The 19,408-nt window shown below is 37.4% G+C and overlaps 1 long non-coding RNA gene across 1 annotated transcript; it reads left to right on the top strand.

Moving 5' to 3' along the window:
* The first annotated feature begins 278 nt into the window (after positions 1-278).
* LOC308192663 lies at positions 279-14,605 on the top strand. Its single transcript, XR_013948975.1, has 3 exons — positions 279-364; positions 4,788-4,956; positions 11,739-14,605. It is a non-coding gene; the product is annotated as an uncharacterized lncRNA (long non-coding RNA).
* Positions 14,606-19,408: the final 4,803 nt, after the last annotated feature.

The raw sequence follows: 19,408 nt of genomic DNA, 5'->3' as shown, positions 1-19,408 counted from the left end.
AGTTTGTATATCAAGCTTGTGTAATGTTTATTATGGAGAATGTTTTAAACTTTTTTTTATCAAAGAGGTTGTCAAATCTTGAAATGAAAAATTGTAAATATAACAAAAGAATATATTTATGCTTTCAGTAGGCAAATGTGTTTTTTTAATGGAATTTAAATAAATGGATTTTTTATGATGAAAAAAGCAACAGTAAAAGCAGTGATTATGTTTTTCATAGTTCATTTGCCTCCTTTGCCCTGCAGATCTTGTACAGAAGGAAAATGAAATCCCTGGTGAAGCCTACAGTGTCATCGACTCTGAAGAAGGACTCAGAGACCCATTGGTGTTTAATGACCCTTATTGGCCTGCACGAACGAAACTGGTATGATCTACTAAAAGAGACATATGGTCCTTTAGAAATATTAATAAATACTATTTTCTTCAAGGGTACACATTGTAGTCATGCATTTCTAAACACTGCCTATTTTCAGATGACTGCTTTTAGAACTATAGTCCAGATTTGGTGGGAAACTGCATTCATTTTCATTAGTATTTGACCAACAGCAGTGGCATTTTACCTATGCTGCAATCATGCAGTTTTAAAGTTCTTATTATTCAGAAACATGATATCAATCTAAATGAAACACAAAAGGTGAGGGAGGTAAACAATAAAATGAAGACCAACAAGAGTTGGTCATAGGTACATTTGGGGCATAGGTACATTTTATAATATATTTATGTGGTGATACCCCATAGTTATAGGTAAGTGTTGAAATATTATAATGTCTCTGTATTGATTGCATCATTAAAGTAAAATATAGAATTTAAGAGCATTAATTACAGTTGGAGATGAGGTAGTGGCAACTGAAAGAGATAAGAGTAACAACGACCTGGATGATGGAACTGAGTGCACCCTCAGCAAGTTTGCTGATGACACAAAACTGGGAGGAGTGGCTGATACCCCAGAGGGCTGTGCTGCCATTCAGAGGGACCTCAACAGGCTGGGGAGATGGGCCAAGAGGAACTTCATGAAGTTCAGCAAAGGCAAGTGCAGGGTCCTGCACCTAGGGAGGAATAACCCCAAGCATCAGTACAGGCTGGGGACTGACCTGCTGGAGAGCAGCTCTGCAGAGAGGGACCTGGGAGTGCTGGTGGGCAGCAGACTGGCCACGAGTCAGCAATGTGCCCCAGGGGTCAAGAAAGCCAACGGTATCCTGGGGTGCATTGTGTATCCTGCAAGAGTGCTGCCAGCAGGTCAGGGGAGGTGGTCCTGCCCCTCTACTCAGCCCTGATGAGACCACACCTGGAGTGCTGTCTCCAGTTCTGGGCTCCCCAGTACAAGAGAGACATAGAACTACTGGAGCAAGTCCAGAGGAGGGCTACGAAGATGATTAGAGGACTGGAGCACCTGTCATATGAGGACAGGCTGAGAGAGCTGGGCCTGTTTAGTCTGGAAAAGAGAAGACTGAGGGGAGACCTCATCAATGTATATACATATCTCTAGATATAAATATCCAATATCTAAATGTTGAGAGGATGGAGCTGGTCTCTTTTTGGTTGTGCCAAGCAACAGGACGAGAGGCAATGGGCACAAACTGAAGCACAGGAAATTCCGGCAGAATTTGAGGGGGCATTTCTTTGCTGTGAGAGTGACAGAGCACTGGAACAGGTTGCTCATAGAGACTGTGGAGTCTCCTTCTCTGCAGATATTCAAAACCCGTCTGGATGCCATCCTGCAAAGGGAATGCTGGAAAGGGAAAGGGAAAGGGAAAGGGAAAGGGAAAGGGAAAGGGAAAGGGAAAGGGAAAGGGAAAGGGAAAGGGAAAGGGAAAGGGAAAGGGAAAGGGAAAGGGAAAGGGAAAGGGAAAGGGAAAGAGGAGAGGGAGAGGAGAGGAGAGGAGAGGAGAGGAGAGGAGAGGAGAGGAGAGGAGAGGAGAGGAGAGGAGAGGAGAGGAGAGGAGAGGAGAGGAGAGGAGAGGAGAGGAGAGGAGAGGAGAGGAGAGGAGAGGAGAGGAGAGGAGAGGAGAGGAGAGGAGAGGAGAGGAGAGGAGAGGAGAGGAGAGGAGAGGAGAGGAGAGGAGAGGAGAGGAGAGGAGAGGAGAGGAGAGGAGAGGAGAGGAGAGGAGAGGAGAGGAGAGGAGAGGAGAGGAGAGGAGAGGAGAGGAGAGGAGAGGAGGAGGGAGGAGAGGTGAGGGGAGGAGAGGGGAGGAGAGGGGAGATGGGAAAAGCAAGAAGGGTAGAGGAGGAGAGATAAAATGAAAATGCAACATCTAATCACAAAACAAAAAAAAAAGAAAAACATTTCACAATAAAGAAGAGTAGTAAAGATTCAATTAGAAGAATTTAGGAAACAAACAGGAAAAGAACAAATTCCAGTTGTAACATAAAATAAAATATATAGGGCCAGAAACTGTTGTATGAGCAAGCTTTAGTTAAGATGGTGTTAAAATGCTGAATATGCCTAAGCCACTCAGTGGATAGTCCCAGTGTAAATGAGATCAGATGGGTAACATTGTGCTTTGTGCTCCTCTCTCGATTGTGTGTCCCCAGAAAAAAAGCATATTCATGGCACTCTTCTGCAGTCTTTCACTGGTTCTAGACACTGTACAAGTATAAAACAGAGGCGACAAATTTATCTTTTCAAAAGCATTTGTTAGAACAATATGACTGTTTCTGCTAGCTTATCATTTCTTCCTACTTTACGATACTTATGAGAGATGGAATTGAATCTGGACATTTTCTGAAAAGTTTCATGAGAAGCTTTATGACAATTTAGGTGAATCAAGATTCTTCCTAAAAATCAATTCAGCAGCTGGAAGTAATGTACTTGTCATATGGGAAAAATAATGTGAAAGAAAAATTAGATGTATATATAAGAAATTAAACTGCGAGGAGATATCAAAAAGCAAAGTGATGAATGCTCAGAAATGTTTGTTGCAAGATTATACAGTCGTCAGAGATACAAATGTTCAAAATATTTTTTGTCTAATTACATCCCAGTGATTTAGAAAGACTGCAATCCATGTAGACTGGTACATTCCACATAACACTGTGTCATACTCTTAATGTTGATGATTAGAGTCCTTTAACAGACGTACATGATCTGTGTCAGATTTTGCAACACCATGGTAGGAGGAATGGAAAAGGTGCTTCTGCCTCTCCTCACTGTGAATGCACGAGGGAAAAAAATCAAAGTCTAACAGGGAATGTCAGAAGTTCAGACTTCTCTGTGATGGGGCTGATGAAATGCAAGCGTGCTGTAAAAGAGCCGAGTCACATATTCTTCCTGGTGAAGCAACAGAAAAGCAAGAGGAATTGTGATTTTCCGAGTCCTAATAAGAACTCTTTACCCTATCCAGCTAACGTAAACAGCTTTAAGATGGATTTGTATTCACTTTGGAGTTTCCTTGCACTACTAGAGAGTTTAAACTTGTCATTCCCCGTCAGAATTAATTCTCTGGTCTGCTCCTCTAGTATTACAATTGCCTTCTCTTGAACAATTAGAGACATGCTTCAAAACCCATCAGGTATGGGAACCAAATTTGAGTGTTACATGTTGAAAGTATTCAGGAGACATCAATTAACCACCTTGTCTCTCTTCTGAATTGTTATCCTTCAAATGTTAGTGCTGACAACCATAACAAAACACACTATTTTGAGAGGATCATGGCAGCTTTGAGTATGCTTCCATGTGAAGACTGGGGGAAGTGCAGAAGCATCTCCATTTAGAATATCTACCATTGGTTTATTTTACTCTTTCTGTTGTATTAGTTATGAGGTGACTAAACAAATATGGAGAAACAGTATGTAAAACAAATTCAATTAAGGGTTATCCAAATAATGTAAATATATTTAATACTGCAATCTGTGGATTGCAAGCAACTCAAATTTGAATTAGAGACCTATTTTTCATTGTGTATGCCCTACATGAGCTTAAAAAAAATGCCAGGAAAATGGATGGCATAATGATTTTGGTAGCTTGGCAGACTTACAGACTTGGTTCATTTCTCTCTGTGTTGACTTTGTCCTTTACAGTCCACAGATGGATAAATGTATTAACATGTAGTTTACCACACAGGTCAGGGGATCTTTCTCATTTGCCCTTGAAAACAAATGTTCTGTCTGCTCTGCATGGATAATTCATAAGATTTAGTGGCTCTTCTCTGCATGTTTGGCATTCAGAAATGTTGCTTCCCCAAATGTGTAACTGTCTTCTGCACATGTTAGGCAGTGCACTACTGCTGAAAGCTGGTTACACATTTAAGGGGTTAGATTTGTGTCACACAGAGATTTTTGGTTCTTTAGTACAAAGTCACATTATATTATGTTCCTAATGATGAAAATCTCCCAGTTTCATGAATATCAGAACATAGTGTTTGAATGTTCTTTAGACACAATCAAATTGTGTTCGTTGAAGACAACTGTTTGATGGATTTTAGACAAAAATAATAGCCAATGGACAAGAAATACTATTCCTTATTTTCCACTAGTCAGTGAAATAATTTAATGTATATGCATACATGTGTTTGAATACAAACACATAAGTAAGGAAAGAAGCATAAATGACAGAAAATAAAGGGCAAAGATAATAACACCCTTGAGTTTCTCACTGTTAGTAATTTATGTTAGCTGAATAACTGCACAATGATATCTAGTATGCAAGAGTGTTTCAGTGTATACAGGACAGAAAGAAAGTAAAATGAGAGACTAGAAGAGAAAAGCCAGTTATCTAGGTGAGGCAACTAGAAGATGTGACACCTCTTGTAGATATTGTAATTTTTTTTTTTTCTTGGTAAACTTTGCAGACTATTTAACTTCCATGGAGCTGCAGAACTCATGCTATCTACAAGGCTAGCAGAACAAAAAACTGACCCTGCTTCAAAGAGCTTGTGGTAGAGTAAAATAAACCGTTGAATATTTTCAGGATACAGCCCCTCCACACCAGGATGCAGTGAGACAGTATTGATCTGCTGGGTAAGCAGCAATCACATTTCATCAGTAGTTTAGTCATTATTGAGTCTCTAGTCATCATAGTAAAATAAAGATTTGATATGTGACTGTATCTGGGCATATACTCACAAAAATGAAACAACTTGTTCAGCTCTGCTTTGCAAAACTGTCTTTTCTGTCTGGACAGAGAAGATTTGTGAAGGTATGAAAATAGGAACAATTATTATGCTTTTTTCAGAATGAATGAAATATAAAGACATTTTAAGGACAATTCATGTTCCTGAAACCATAGCTACACAAAGATTTTAACTGGCACAAGACATCACTGCCATAGAGTTAGGTGTTTTCCATAACCTCCTACTACAATTTATTTTTCTCCTGTCCCTTGTGCAGCTACCAACAGGGATGCTGCTAAATGGTGAACCTCAACAACTGATCCAAATTAAAAATAATATGATAAGGATAAAAAATAAGGTTTTGGCTCCTTAAGTTCTCCTACCAATTCATTTCATGACTACAAACATGTTTATGACACCTAAGGAGAAGAGGTAGGTGACTCAAAAATGAGAACTAACACCTCTTAGGAGCAGCACTAACTTCTTCTAACTGAAGATGTCCATGTGACTGTGAAAGAAGAAAAACTGTCTCCAGAAACAAGAACAGTGATAAAAGTGTATTACATCCTATCAAGTCTGAGTTTATTGAATATTTGTCATCTCCATGAAGTTTTTTGGCACAATAGCACCAGTAGTTGATTAGATATTTTTAAGAGATCCTCAATAATTTAATGCTTTTTGTTATATTGTGTTTGCACCGATTAAAAGATATACTGAATGCTGTACATAATTACGTTCATAAGAGAAGAGTATTAGGACAGCTGCTGAAATTCAATCTCTTTTATGAGCAGCTAACATTTTTTTATTTGATAGCAAAGTTAAGAAAGGTGTGTTTGACTGGAATATGTGAGTCCTGGCATGTAACTGTGTCCTTGTGCTGGCGGTTAAAGTGACATATTATTCTGTGGGGATCTGGAAAACATCCTGCATCCCCTAGGCCCAGGGGCTACTAAAGAGCATCATTGCCAGTGACCATGGGCAGCATGAACTTTTGTTCCTACTGCTGAAGAAGAACCTGTATCTTTCTAGTCCAGGTGCTGAAGCTGCTTCAACAAGCAGCTGGTGTATATACTCTGCAGTTCAAGCACTTGTTTTAGTCCTGTGTGCCTTGGAGTTAAACGTCCCTGTTACGCTCAGCCCCCAAAGGTATGCTCACTGAGAGAAAAAGTGAGAAGGCCTTCCTGCCTTTTTCTGGTGAATCAAGGTCAACCATTTCCTGCAGCTGAGTCCACAGGGCAGGTACATCATCGTTGTTGGTGCACTGTCAGTGTACAGGTATCAGAGCTTGACAAAATACACCCCAAACACAGCCGGATTGCAGGGCTGCAGAGGTCTTCTGATCTGCATGTGAGGGTACATTTTATTTTGTCCTTTCATGCTTGAAGAATAAAGCATACAGATTCTTCTTGAACAGTACAGCTGGGATAGATTTGTCTGTTGTTTTCCACCATGCCCTTTCCAAAGTATGAATCAAGCCCAAATGCACAGCACTTTTGGCAAATGATTTCTTCTGCTCTTGCCTTTCTCTTCCCCCTCCCCTCCCAGCTGACACACAGTGACTATAGGGGGCAATACAACCTCATTGTACAGCCTGTGTACATTGCCTGCTTACCACATTAATAGGCAGAAACTTTCAAGACTCAAATTTTACTTCTTGCTTCTGAATAATTTGTATCATGACAAAGATAAACTATATTGCTACTTGATCTCTAGAAAATGGAAGTTTTAACTTCAAAACAGCTTTTACTAGTTAGATTTTTTTTATTTGAAAACGAACGTAATAAATAGTGATTTTATTTCCTACCACTAATTCAAATTAAAATCTAAAATAAAGAAAAGACAGAGGAAGGAAAAAATAATTTTTAAATTCATTTGACATTGATCACTAAGCAGAACTGCTCCAAGTCTGTATGTATCTCATATTCATGTAATTCAATCTTTATGCCTGTCAATATTTCTGATGCAGTTTAATTTCTTCGGATCGGTTTCTTCCTGACATAATGCATGCTTCTACAAGTTACTCCAGTTCAGAATGCTTAAATGATACTCCTATATTTTCATGATTTTGTGAAGAAAATGTTTATAAATTAAAAATACAGAAAAGGAAATTGCCATAACAATAAAATCATCTCTAAATTAATTTAGTTGTATTTTTCTTATATTAATTGAAGTGCACTTTACAGTAAACAAGTGAAGAATGATAACAATGATAATTTCCATATCTTCTTCAACATTATATATTTGTGTACCTGACTTTTCCTTCTTCAATATTTCTGCTCTTAGTAAAGGAAAAGTTAGAAGATTCAGAGCTGAACTTCTGTTAACCTGAGCAGAAAAGTTGTTGTTACAGACTATTTTCTATTATTTAATTTTGTTTCATTACAATTTTTGACAGTTACTGTTTACCAGAATTTCCCTGAAGAAAAAATGTTTTAATGCTCAACACACGCATTAAAATATGTTCTATTGTAATATGTTAAATTCAACAGAAATATAATTTTACCAGAAATCTGTGTTTAACAGTGCAGCATGTAGAGCCTCCAAACACAGATGAAACTGGAACTTTTATTTGAAGGGAAAATAAAGCCAGCAGTAATCTACCTTAGTACTTAGAGTTAGAGCTATGCGATATTTTTTGTAATGAAATTCAAACGCAGGTGAAACTAATGCAATGTGGATTTTTGTTGTGGAAACATGGCATAGTTTGAAATATATGCTTTCATACCTGTTGGCTTTATAGGACTCACAATCAAAATCAGAATTTCCAGATGAAGTTCCTTTTTAATTTTCTCAAACATTCAAATTCCAGAGGAAAGTCCACTGACTTCACTGAATGCTGAAAATTCTGTTTCTAATCCTCTATTGTGAACACTTCAGGTTTACTCAATAGCTTGCTGACCTTTGCTTAGCCATGTACACATTTCACTGGGAATTTTCAATGCTTTTTTCACTAAAAATCGTGTTCGACAATATTTCCTGATCATTAACGCCTGTGTACCTAAAGCATAGATGAAGCACATCTTCTACAAGCCCAGAATACAAAAACTATACCTTTTCATATAAGCACACTTTCTTTGTATTTGGTTTTTGTCAGATTCATGTGAAAGACACTTTTAATAACTCTTGGTGTTAGATACTGCTGGTGAGTCTGACTGGTTATTAACGTATGGTGGTAGGATTTGATCCTCCCTTTCCACTTTTTCTCCAAGAACAGTGCTTAAAGTGAGGCTAGCAAATAATCTTTTGAGGTTGATGGGCCATGCTTATCCACTAAAATAAAAACCAAAAGCCCCAAAAGCTGCAGAGTAGATTTTATAACTTTGAGGAAATAAATGAACAGTTTCTGAGCTGAGGACTTGGGCAAAAAAATTGAAAAGAAAAAAAAATCAAATTAAAACCATGGTTAACTATTCACCACAGGAAAAGAGTTCAAAGAGTTGAATAGACTTTCACCTTGTTCTTTCTCATAGATGACAGCTGAAATATTTGCCATGCTCAAAATATAAATGGAAGAGCTGCACTACCAAAAATTGTAGTCTTTTACGTGGGAAGTACTGAGTGATTTGATCAACTCATGTAAAAATGGAAAATCATTAAAAGTAGGTAGCATTCATCAGAATGAAGTATGAAATCGAGGAGACACTTGCAAGGGGATATGATATAGAACAGTGGTATTTGGAAAATTTCTAATATGGTGTCTGTTTTTAAGACAGGACCAAAAAGAGTTCTTGCGAATTAAGACCAGTGAACCTCACCTTGCTTCTGGGGAAATAGATTGAGAGTCTAATTAAGGATAGAATAGTTCAGCAAATGGATAAGTATAACCTAATAGGGTCAAAGCTGCACAACATCAGTAAAGGGAAGGCATGCTCCTCTAACCTGCTGAAGTGCTTTGAAAAAGTTAATAAAATAGTAGATAAAGGTGACCCAGTGAACATAATTTATTTGGATTTTCAAAAAACTCCCTATAAGGTCTTTCATAAAAGACTATTAAGGGAAAAATATAACTATGAGGTAAGGGGCAAAATCTCACAGTGGATTAAAAATTGAATAAATGATGGCAAAAAACTTGCACTGAAAGTCTTCACCTAAGAGTGTAAAGAGGTTAATAATAGGAGGCTCTAAAGGTTCTGATTGGAGCCTGTGTTAATATAATTTTTAATGATTTGGACATTGCGTCTGCTAAAATGGACATTAAATATTGGCTAGCCAAAGTGAGAGGACAGTGAAAGTAGGGGAGATTGGTTAGACTGACAACATGTACATTTTACCTTGGAACAGTGTAAATTCTGGTATTCATTTTGTGGGTTATTTTGGCTTCAGCATCATATCACATGCCAGGTTCTTTCAGTTAGAATTATTTTACTGCTCTCTGAGCAAGTCTCCAATAGGTACCTCTGGAGCACCTGTGTGAAGTATTTCCCCCCTCTAGGTGTAGGAGTAGACAGACATGAGAATGAGGAATTCCCATCTGCCGTCACTGCACCTTTTCTGCAGGCAAACCAGGATGCATGGCTAGAAAAAGAGCTGTTTATTACAGTAAATCCTCCTTCATAAACAGTTACAGGGTACTCCTATGCCTATTGGGTCTTGCTGGAGCATCTGTGTTTTCTGAGGTGCTGTTAACTTTATTATGGCACTGAGGAAATTACTGGCACTAGTCTACCATCATCTGCAGCCCAGAAAGTTGTAACTCACTGCCTTTTTTCTTCTCTGGAAGCTCTCACCTGCTAATTCCCAGAATTACTCCCAGAACTCTCAGTCCCATCTCTTTGTGAATTGTCTGTGGGAACTACATTCAATTTTGCATCTCTTTAAGGTATGGACATCTCTGCTGATTGGAGCCCAATGTTAAAGTGGATCAGGAACCTTTGCCTGATCAGGTTCATCGTTCATCCAGAAATGACTAAGCTATTAGGTTGTGTGTGTGTTTTTTTTTTTCTTCTTCTTTTTTTTTTAAATTTATTTTTATTTCTTATTTTGCCCTTACTGTCCTTTCTGAAGTGCATTGAATTTTAACTCTGTAGGAATGTTTAAAACATTTTCCACTGAAGGACTAAGTAGCATTTGTTGAGACCATGACCTTATATGAAGCATATTATATTTATTTTACCTAAGATACTCAGTTCCTGCTATTCTGCAGGTGTCATACCCATTCTGTTGAAACATTCAGTTTTTTTAAATGCTAAAAATGTGAGTGCTAACAACTGATGTCTCCCTTCACAACTCATACGGGTCTGTCTAGCTTTAGTATAAGCACAGTGAAGAGAAACTTTTGTGTTGCTTTCAGTAATTCTTTGTAAAAAGAATCTGTTTTACCATTTATACTGAGGCAAAAATGCAATCTCTATAAGATGCAACATTTTGAAATACGAGTAAACACAGTAGGAAAAAAGATGATTTCTTGGCAAAAGAAATGTGTGCAAATAAAAACACTAAAAATAGCATTTATCTTGATCAATAACTCATGCTTTCATTTTTTTGTGGAAAATATTAATAGAGTTCTTTAAATAAAAAAAGACCTTTTTTTTTTTTTTTCCTCTTTTGTTGTTGCAGCCCTGTTTGTATTTACATCCAGTCATTTATTGCCCATTAAAGAAGTAATGCTATGTTAATGTAAGGGAAAAAATCAATGCTACTCAGATCAGTAGCTGTGGGGAAACAGTGCAGCAGCTGGTTTGCAAACAGCAAGCCCACATAGATCAATGAAATTACAAGCTAAATCTGCTGATGCTCACAAACTGCTCCAGCATTGTGATGTCTAACCTTTCTCAAGTTCAAGATCTCTGGCAAACCAGCAATAGCTAAATGGAAATAAAAAAAAAATAAAAAAAAAGCAAGCAAGCAAGAAACAAAGAAAGAACATAACAGTCTAGTGGAAAATTTTAGCATGATATGTAATATTCCACTTTTGAAGTTATCAGTATAACTGCACATTTGTAACAGATATAAAAGCCACTGTAATCTCCCAGTGAGCAAAGCCGCAATCTACACACTCTGGAGATTTTCTGCCTTAAGAATGTTCAAATCTGTCACATATTACCTTGAAATGTAACACTGGAGGGCTAGAGAGTACTTCAGTAATATGGTTGTTAATATGAATTCCAGAAAATAATTTATCAATGAACAACATTCTGTGATGTGCAGTGTCTTTTATTTTCTGGCATGGTTGTAGCCTTTAAAATGGTTTGAAATTTGTTAACTTGTAAATTAAACATATAAAATATTTGACTTGTTGAATGCAATATTCTTTTACATATTTGCCATTCCTTTGCTATTTTATGGTAATGGAAGGGACCTCTCTTACCCCAAGAAAAACAAAACTGGGATTTATCAGTATCATATGAACAACATGCCTTATAACTGATTATTTTCAGGGCAGTCCTTGCCCTATTTGTCCCAGTTTTTAAATACAGCAGAACTTTTCAGGCGTTAATCAACAAGAAGATACGGAGAACCTGCCTCTGAAGATTGCTATAGAATGGAATACATTTTAAAAAGTAGAATAGAATCCTTACAAAGGAAGAAAAAAAAAGGCATCTTGAATATCCTTCAAATATTGACATATGTATTGGGGGAGGGGGGAATATGTACTCTGCAAATATATAATTCTTATTGTCTACTAATTTCCAATTGCTTTATGTATAGTAATTGAATGTCACATTTCTATTTTGTTCTACTATTTTGCAGGTTGTAAATTGAAAACATTGAGAGGCTGAAAGGGCATAGCAGAACAGAAAATGGAAGCCATTCCTTATTAGCTGTCTTCTGTTGTTGAACTCTTGCAATATGTTACAAACTATTAACGTTGAAGAATATTCAAGATTATTTCTTATAATGTCAATTGTTTCTTCTGGAAGGACCACTTTGGAATTTGACATAAGAGTTACTTTTCTTCTCCATCTTCCTCGGGTACCTAATAATGAAAAAATGAAGGGAAATTTCCATTTTGCAGTGTTTTTTTTTTTTCTCTTTTCCTTATAGCTCTTCCCAGATACAACTTGTTTCCTTCCATTGCTGATTTTTATGTCAATTTGTTTCTTTACAGTGCTACTTAGCAGCGCTGATAGCAGGACATTTCATGCTTTATGTGGAGGAAAGACTGGTTGTGTCATAGCTGTGATAATTACTAACAAGGTGAAAGTTCTCTGTATACAATAACGCTGTTGGTGTGTGAATACTGATGGAAGTCTCTCCTTCTACTGAACTTATTGGCTAGGAATGAAACAGAAGTCCAGCAGAGCTTACGAGCTGATGTTCCCAAGTTTGATCCAAGATCAACGATGGCTGTGGGGAAACACCAGGATTTTCTCACACCTTCTTAGGTCAATGACATAGGTTTGCTCACATTCAGGATAGCATTTCTAACAACTGTGTCTTCAGGTTCTTTGTCTTCAGTGTAAGGTATTTTTCTTTTTTTGGACTTTATTGAGAAATTGCTTGTGAAAATATTGAAACTGTTGAGACACAACTGAGCTAAAGAGAAGAGGCCTATTGATACCAGCATGACCAGGATTTCACCAAAGGTCTTTTCTGAAGCAAAATATGAATTTGCGATGAAGACTTTTGTGTTCATCAAATGTAGATGAACAACTTTCTACAATGAAAACTGTTCCCATGAAGCAACTGAGATGACGAAAGTACAAGAAGAAAAGAAATGAACCTGATGTGTCTAGTTCTAGTTTGCTTTGTCCACCACACAAGCAATACTAGTGGTTGTTTTATTTCTCTCATTGTTTTCATTGCATTTCTCGCATGTTTGGTAATCAAAGTATACACCTTGTGCATCATAAAGAAGTGTATTATTGCAGTGGAGAAACAAAAAAGATGATTGTGGAGGTGCAATTGCATTGTTCAGACCTTTTTATTATAACAAAAACATCGCTGTGTCCAGAGATCTCCAGCAATTCTTGACTGCAATAAGTGCCTACTTTTGAGGAAGAGAAAGCTGATGAGCTGCAGGCTTCCCTGCTGCTAAATTCATCTAACAACACACTCCTGATGTTTTCTGCTTTAAAGACCAATAGGAATTTTATAGATTGGTTGGTTGCTCTTCTTTTCAGTCTAGCTCAGATCCTGAAACTTTTCTGTTGATCTGTAAAGCAAGATGCAGTTATGTTACTAAATAGCATCAGATTTGAGCATTATTCAACTACACTGTCATGCTAGCTATGGTAATATACATAATTTTATACAGATTTGTAACCATAATTTTCCTAAATCACCCTGAATGTAAAGGACCTACAGCTTCTATAGTTTGGTCTTATGCTGTCATCTACATTATACGGTGATTATATTTGTCTCTATAAAGATAAAAAACAAACTCCTGAAATAAGGCATCCTGAAATATCTCAGAGCTTTAAATTTGGGCTCAGACCAAATCTGAACTTTGAGGCTTTGGTTTTTCTCTTGGTCATTGTTTCTGATGGTGACTTAAATGGGAAGAGAGAAATTTAGATCTGTCTCAAGTTTTTTTAAAAAAAGAAAGACCAGCTCCTTTGACAAACAGATATATGTTTGGACATTTTTTTTTTTTCCTCCAGCCTCTGTTATCATCATCAGCGTATACGTGCTAAATTGGAACTAGACGAATAAGTGCTCTGGCAAAAGTTATACTTTTATTATATGAGAACATTGACAGAAAGTACAAGCAGATACTATGAAAAATGCAGTTTTGATGAGACAGCTAGGCCTCTAACCTCGAACAGAATATACGGTGGATGCTCATTTGGAAAGAACAAAGTGTTTCACATTCACCCACTGATTGTATGGAAAAAGTAGTTATTGAGAAATAAATACATAAAATTCATATAACCTCGATGGAATTATATGTGGAGGTATTAAATATGTTGACATGGTTTTGGCTGGGATAAAGTTAATTTTCTTCCCAGGAGCTCCCACAATGCTTTATTTTGGGTTTTCATTAAAATAGTGATGATGACATACTGATGTTTTAATTGTTGCAGAGCAGTGCTTGCACAAAGCCAAGGCCTTTCCTGCTCCTGGTGCTGCCCTGCCAGCAAGGAGGCTGGGTATGAGCTAAGAGCTGGGAGAGGACACAGCCAGGACAGCTTGGCCAGGCTGGCCAAAGGGATATTCCATACCATGTGGTGTCATGCTCAGCAGTAACAGCTGGGAGGAAAGAAGGAGGAAGTGTGGGGCATTCAGAATGACGGCATTCGTCTTCCCAAGGAACCATTACATGTGATGAGCCCTGCTCTCATGGAAGTGTCTAAACACCTGCCTGCCAATGGGAAGTGGTAAATAAATTCCTTGTTCTGCTTTGCTTGTGCATGCAGTTTTTGCTTTACCTAGTTAACTGTCTTTATCTCAACACATGAGTTCTCGCCCTTTTATCTTTCTGATTCTCTCCCCCATCCCACCTGGGGAGAGTGATTGAGCGGCTGTGTGGGGCTGAGCTGCCTGTCAGGGCTAAACCACAGCATATGTTTGCATAAGAACTACAAGATTTTATTTTAATCGAATACCAGTTGTACTAGTCTTAAATGACTTAAATGCACACAGAAAACCATCACTAAAGAAGTAAGCAAAGCTGCACTGGCTTTTAAAGCCTAACTATATATATATGTGTGTATATATATATATATTTTTTTTTTTTTTCCTGAACACTACAGAACATGTTTCTGCTCTTGATGTATGCAAAATGTATGCTAATGCTTCTTGGCTGTTTTGCCATCTTCGTCACATACTCTAATGGTTTTCCATTACATTGTGACTAGCACTGGCAGAAACATCTCACAATCTTCCATGCAAGTGTCAGCAGGTTGGGGAGGGGAGGAGAAAGGATGGTCTTGTGCTTGGTGTGCAACTGGGCCACTGAGATAACTTCTCCAACTGCTCTCATTTAAAAAATTCTTCTGGAGTTTGGTATTGGCATTATATGCCATGATGGAGCCTATTTCCACTAAAGTGTGCCTCTTTTCTCTTTGCTCCACTGCTGGCAAAGAGCACTCAGCAGTACTTTTCTGTTATTTTCACAAGAGTAATCTTAGGGTCTGTAATGGCTGATTTTGCAGACACCTTTCTTTCCTGAATGTGCATTTCCACTTACATAGAGCTGGATTTCCATTCTGCTTCTTTGTCAATATTCTGTATTTAAAGTCATTGGTTTCAGCTTTGCTGGTGGCTCAGCAGTCTTGATCCCATGGTGAATGTGAAAAACATTACAGAAAGGGACAGCAGCATCCTTCCCATCATCAGCAAAGTTTTGTTCTGAAGCAAGGCTAATTTGCACTGAGAGAAATTCAGACATAGATAAACAGAAGGATATAAAATCATTACCTTACACACTACTGGAAACAACTAAAAAATGGTGTAAGAGATGTGATGAGTTAAATATGTGCTGTAGATTTATGGCATTAGGGCTTGTTTCTCTGTCTCTGTGCACAGCCTGTCTCCCTGAAACTGGAAATTAATGTGTTGGATGGGCTGTCTTTGACATTCATTTTCATCATTCTGATGTTTAGTACTCCAAACCAACTTTCTGATAATGCAGTTCATGCTAGAAGGACATAGTGGACTTTTATACATTAGACAGTCTAATTTGTGTGCAGGACTAGTACTGCTTACCTTATGTTTATTGTAGCAGCACTGCCAGATCTGAAATGGTTAGTGGTCTTGTCAGCATTTTCATTATGAAACTCAGTATTTTGGAGTTTAAAACTCAACTGTTGCATTTGAGTAGAGGTGCTGCTCAATACATGCTTAGTCTGTAAGAAAATAATTTTACAAATTTTACGTTTAAATTGATATTTTAATTTGATTCTTTCATTGAAGATACCCCAAAAATACAAAACAACATGAGTAAATGAGAAATGGATAAGTTTATAACAGATTTTATTATTTATTTTTTTTTCTGCAAAGCATGAGTTCTGATGAGTCCTGAAAGTGGATTAATTGCTCCTAAAGTTTGCCAGATTGTGTATGTGTTTTATTCTATTAACATAGGCATTTATTCTTGACTAGAGTAGCTGCTCTCGAGTGGGATTTGGGTGGCTTGGTAATGACAAGCTCAGTTACAACCATTGCCCTATTACTGAAACATCTGTGCTCTCCTGATGATGAGCAGACGTGGGCCTGTTCAGATGCCAAATTTGCCCAGCTCTCTGTATTTCATATGTATGAAAGTGTACCTCAGTAGCAAGTAAGCACAGGACTATGCAAAACTGGGCATCCTCAAGCATTTGCTACCTCTATCAGTCTTCAGCATGGCTTTTTCCTAACTTCGCCTTAACCTTCAGAAACATTGGAAAGCACCCATCCCCAACACAATAGACAGAACAACTTCACCTTCATTTTACTCTCAGCATTACATCCTATTTCTCATAGAGGGTTTCATGGAATTTTTTCAATGTTGTCATTATTTCTGCTCCAGGTACATTATGGGCTGCTGCCTGTTATTTAGGCTGTGGGATGGTAAAGGTTTCCATGTGAGGCAGCTGGCCAAGTCAGGGCTCCAGGCAAGAAGCCAAGGCCTCTTTCTATTGTTGTCACTTTCTTTCCTCACTGGTACAAGATCTTCCTTCCTCTCAAACTGATACAGAGACTATTAGAAAATTAATCATACCTCAGGTGTCTTGGGGAATATACTTGATTGCCCAGTCACTAATGTGTGAAAATCTTACACTGGAATAATGCCATATGTCAACCTGTGGCAATATCAGGAAAATATTGACAGTGTTTCATTAATGAAATGTTGTGCTTGAATGACCTGTAGGCTGAAAATCTAGGCTACATAAATTTAAAATAATGTCTCAGATATCACTTGATCTAAGGTCCCTTCATCAACAGGTATGTTGTCTCTGTGGTCAGTGATAAAAAAACTGCTACGATCAAAATGCGTGTCAAAGACTAGAACAAAAAAACCTCTCACACTGGTATGCTGAAAAGGAGGAAATTTTTCATTTCATATATATTTTTTTAAATGTCTCTGTGATTGAGTTCCCAGTGGGATCTCCCTAAATATACTGGGTACACGGACATATGTTACCAAATTTAAGTTCATCACTGTGAATCACTGAACTCCACTAATTATATCATGGGTGTCTTTACACTAAATTATTAAAAAAGTATTGTTTTCCAAAGATTGCTACTAATAATTTTTACCTGTTTACCTGTTCATAAGGATGAAAAAGAGAAGCCATAAGAAGTCAGCATAAGAAGTGCAAATTAAACAACACAGCAGAAATATTAATTAAAAGAGGTTAATTAGCTTGGGGTAGGGCGGTGGAAAATGCTCTAATCCTCTGCATTGCTATGTGATGCTATAGACCTTGATCATTCTCAGGGCCAGGAAAACAAGGGGTTTGGAATTACAGTGTCAAGGAGGAAACACGACGTAAGCAGCACTTTCACTTAATATTATTTCCCAAATTTCCAAAGCTAGAAAGTGTGCTTGGGCAGCTTGCTTTAATAAGAAGAGGAGAATGTACACAGCACCACGATCTTTCCAGAGTTTGCCAGTTCTGTCTGGTGCAGCAAATCCTTGTGGCCATCCCCACAAAGTATCTGGTATGGTAAAATCATTAACGCAGCCCTCAACTAAAGGGTATGCTTATAGAGCTTCTTTCTCATTTTTGGCCTTTCTTTTAAATTATTTTCCCTTATTTGTAACTCTAAGTGTTTTGACACTTTCTTTGATAAAACAAAGTATACTCATTCTTTTCTCCTCTACATTTGTTTCTCAGAGATCTGATAAACATGAAACTTTTTCTTCCCCAAGGAGAAGCAAACAATACGCGTGCATGATCATCTGCATTATCCTGTCTCCCACACAAATTTTGGAGTTCACAATAATCTACTGTGTCTTCCTTCACTACACTACAAAATCCTGTCTATTGAATGGAAAGTTTTAGTGCCAGAATTTTCCAGGCAACTGCCTCTCTGCAAATAATAGCAAGCAACATATAGAGGGTATGAAGCACATAATCTTCATAATCTTTCAATGAGATTCAAATTTGAGTTAAAAAATGTTTAATCCACTACAGTTGAAAAGTTGCATCAAAAATTGTGGTAAATATAATAAAAGGTGATTTATGAATTGCAGGCATTTATAAGAAGGAATCAGCCTGCTAATCAGCCATGACATTTTCTATGAAAATATTTTAACAGTTTCATCTAATTCAATGTATCATTTTTTATGGATCAAAGCAGACAACTTTTTATGTAAAAAGTGTTCATCATTTTCTTACTTGCAAAATTTCTTCTAGGATTTTTAAAACAAAAAGATTTCTCTGTCAGTTGTCGGTATTGTTGACACATAGCTTTGTTTCATTATCTTTTAGTGTTTCAGCTGGTTTGTTCACAGTCTGGACAGTAAGCATTTTACATCATGGCTGAAAAGCCCATAGTGAAATTTCATGTACCTTTTTTCCTGGGTAACTGATATTTCTTTGGAAAGTGGTGGGCAGTAAAATAATACTTCACAGCAGAGATAATTGTTGTGGGTGAGTAAAATGTTGCTTCTTAATTACCCAATATGATAGAAAAGCAAAGTACCATACCAAACACCCAGATTAAGACTAACAATCTATCAGGGACGTGACTCTCAAGAACACAAGAGCTACCCTGCCATGTCTCTCTCTCTCTCTATATATATATATAGGGAATTAAGCAGAGAGTGAAAACTTGGAGTTTTCCTTTTCCTCTGTCATATCCGTTAAGTTTCTTTTAACCCTTCAATGCTGCCAACTAGTGTTTTGTCAGCTACAGTTTTAGGAGAATGTCAGCACATTCTTGATTTTGGTTGCCATGGATAAGTATAATTCTTTGTTTATTTATTTTTTATTTCCTGAAACACTGTGTATTAATAATCAGAGTACTTTACTTACTTTGTTATATGCATTTAATTTCTGCAGACTATTCATTACATTTGTTTTTGATAGAACAAGTATGCTAGAATGTGGGGCCACTTTAAGGACTGTCAAACTTCAGCCAGCTTTTAAAGGTCAAAGCCAACTGTGACACCTAGAGTTCAAATGTAATTAGTTGGAGATTTACTGGGATTTTATGCCAATCTCCCAGTAGCTTAGGGGTGACATAGTATCTAACCTTTTGGGATCCCAAGAGAAGTTCAGGTGGATGTGGGGATAAACAGCAAAATATACTAGGTAGCATGCTGTACCTTTTAGCAAGTCATCAGTCTCTTAAACTGTGCAAGCAGCAATACTGCATTCAGTTTTTTTTTTTTTAAAAAAGTAACCCACCAGCCTACAACATGGCCATCTAATACGAAGTTGATGTATTTATTTAAAGCTTAGCTCATTCTGTATGTTCTTGGATCATTAAATTGAAGGACTTGTACAGTCATGGTTTTTAATGAAGCATGTTTGAATAATTAT

Source organism: Anser brachyrhynchus (genome assembly GCF_964034855.1).
Source record: "Anser brachyrhynchus genome assembly, chromosome: 3".
Lineage (NCBI taxonomy): Eukaryota > Metazoa > Chordata > Aves > Anseriformes > Anatidae > Anser > Anser brachyrhynchus.
The sequence above is the reverse complement of the archived record's forward strand: the minus strand, read 5'-3'. Positions and strand labels throughout refer to the sequence as shown.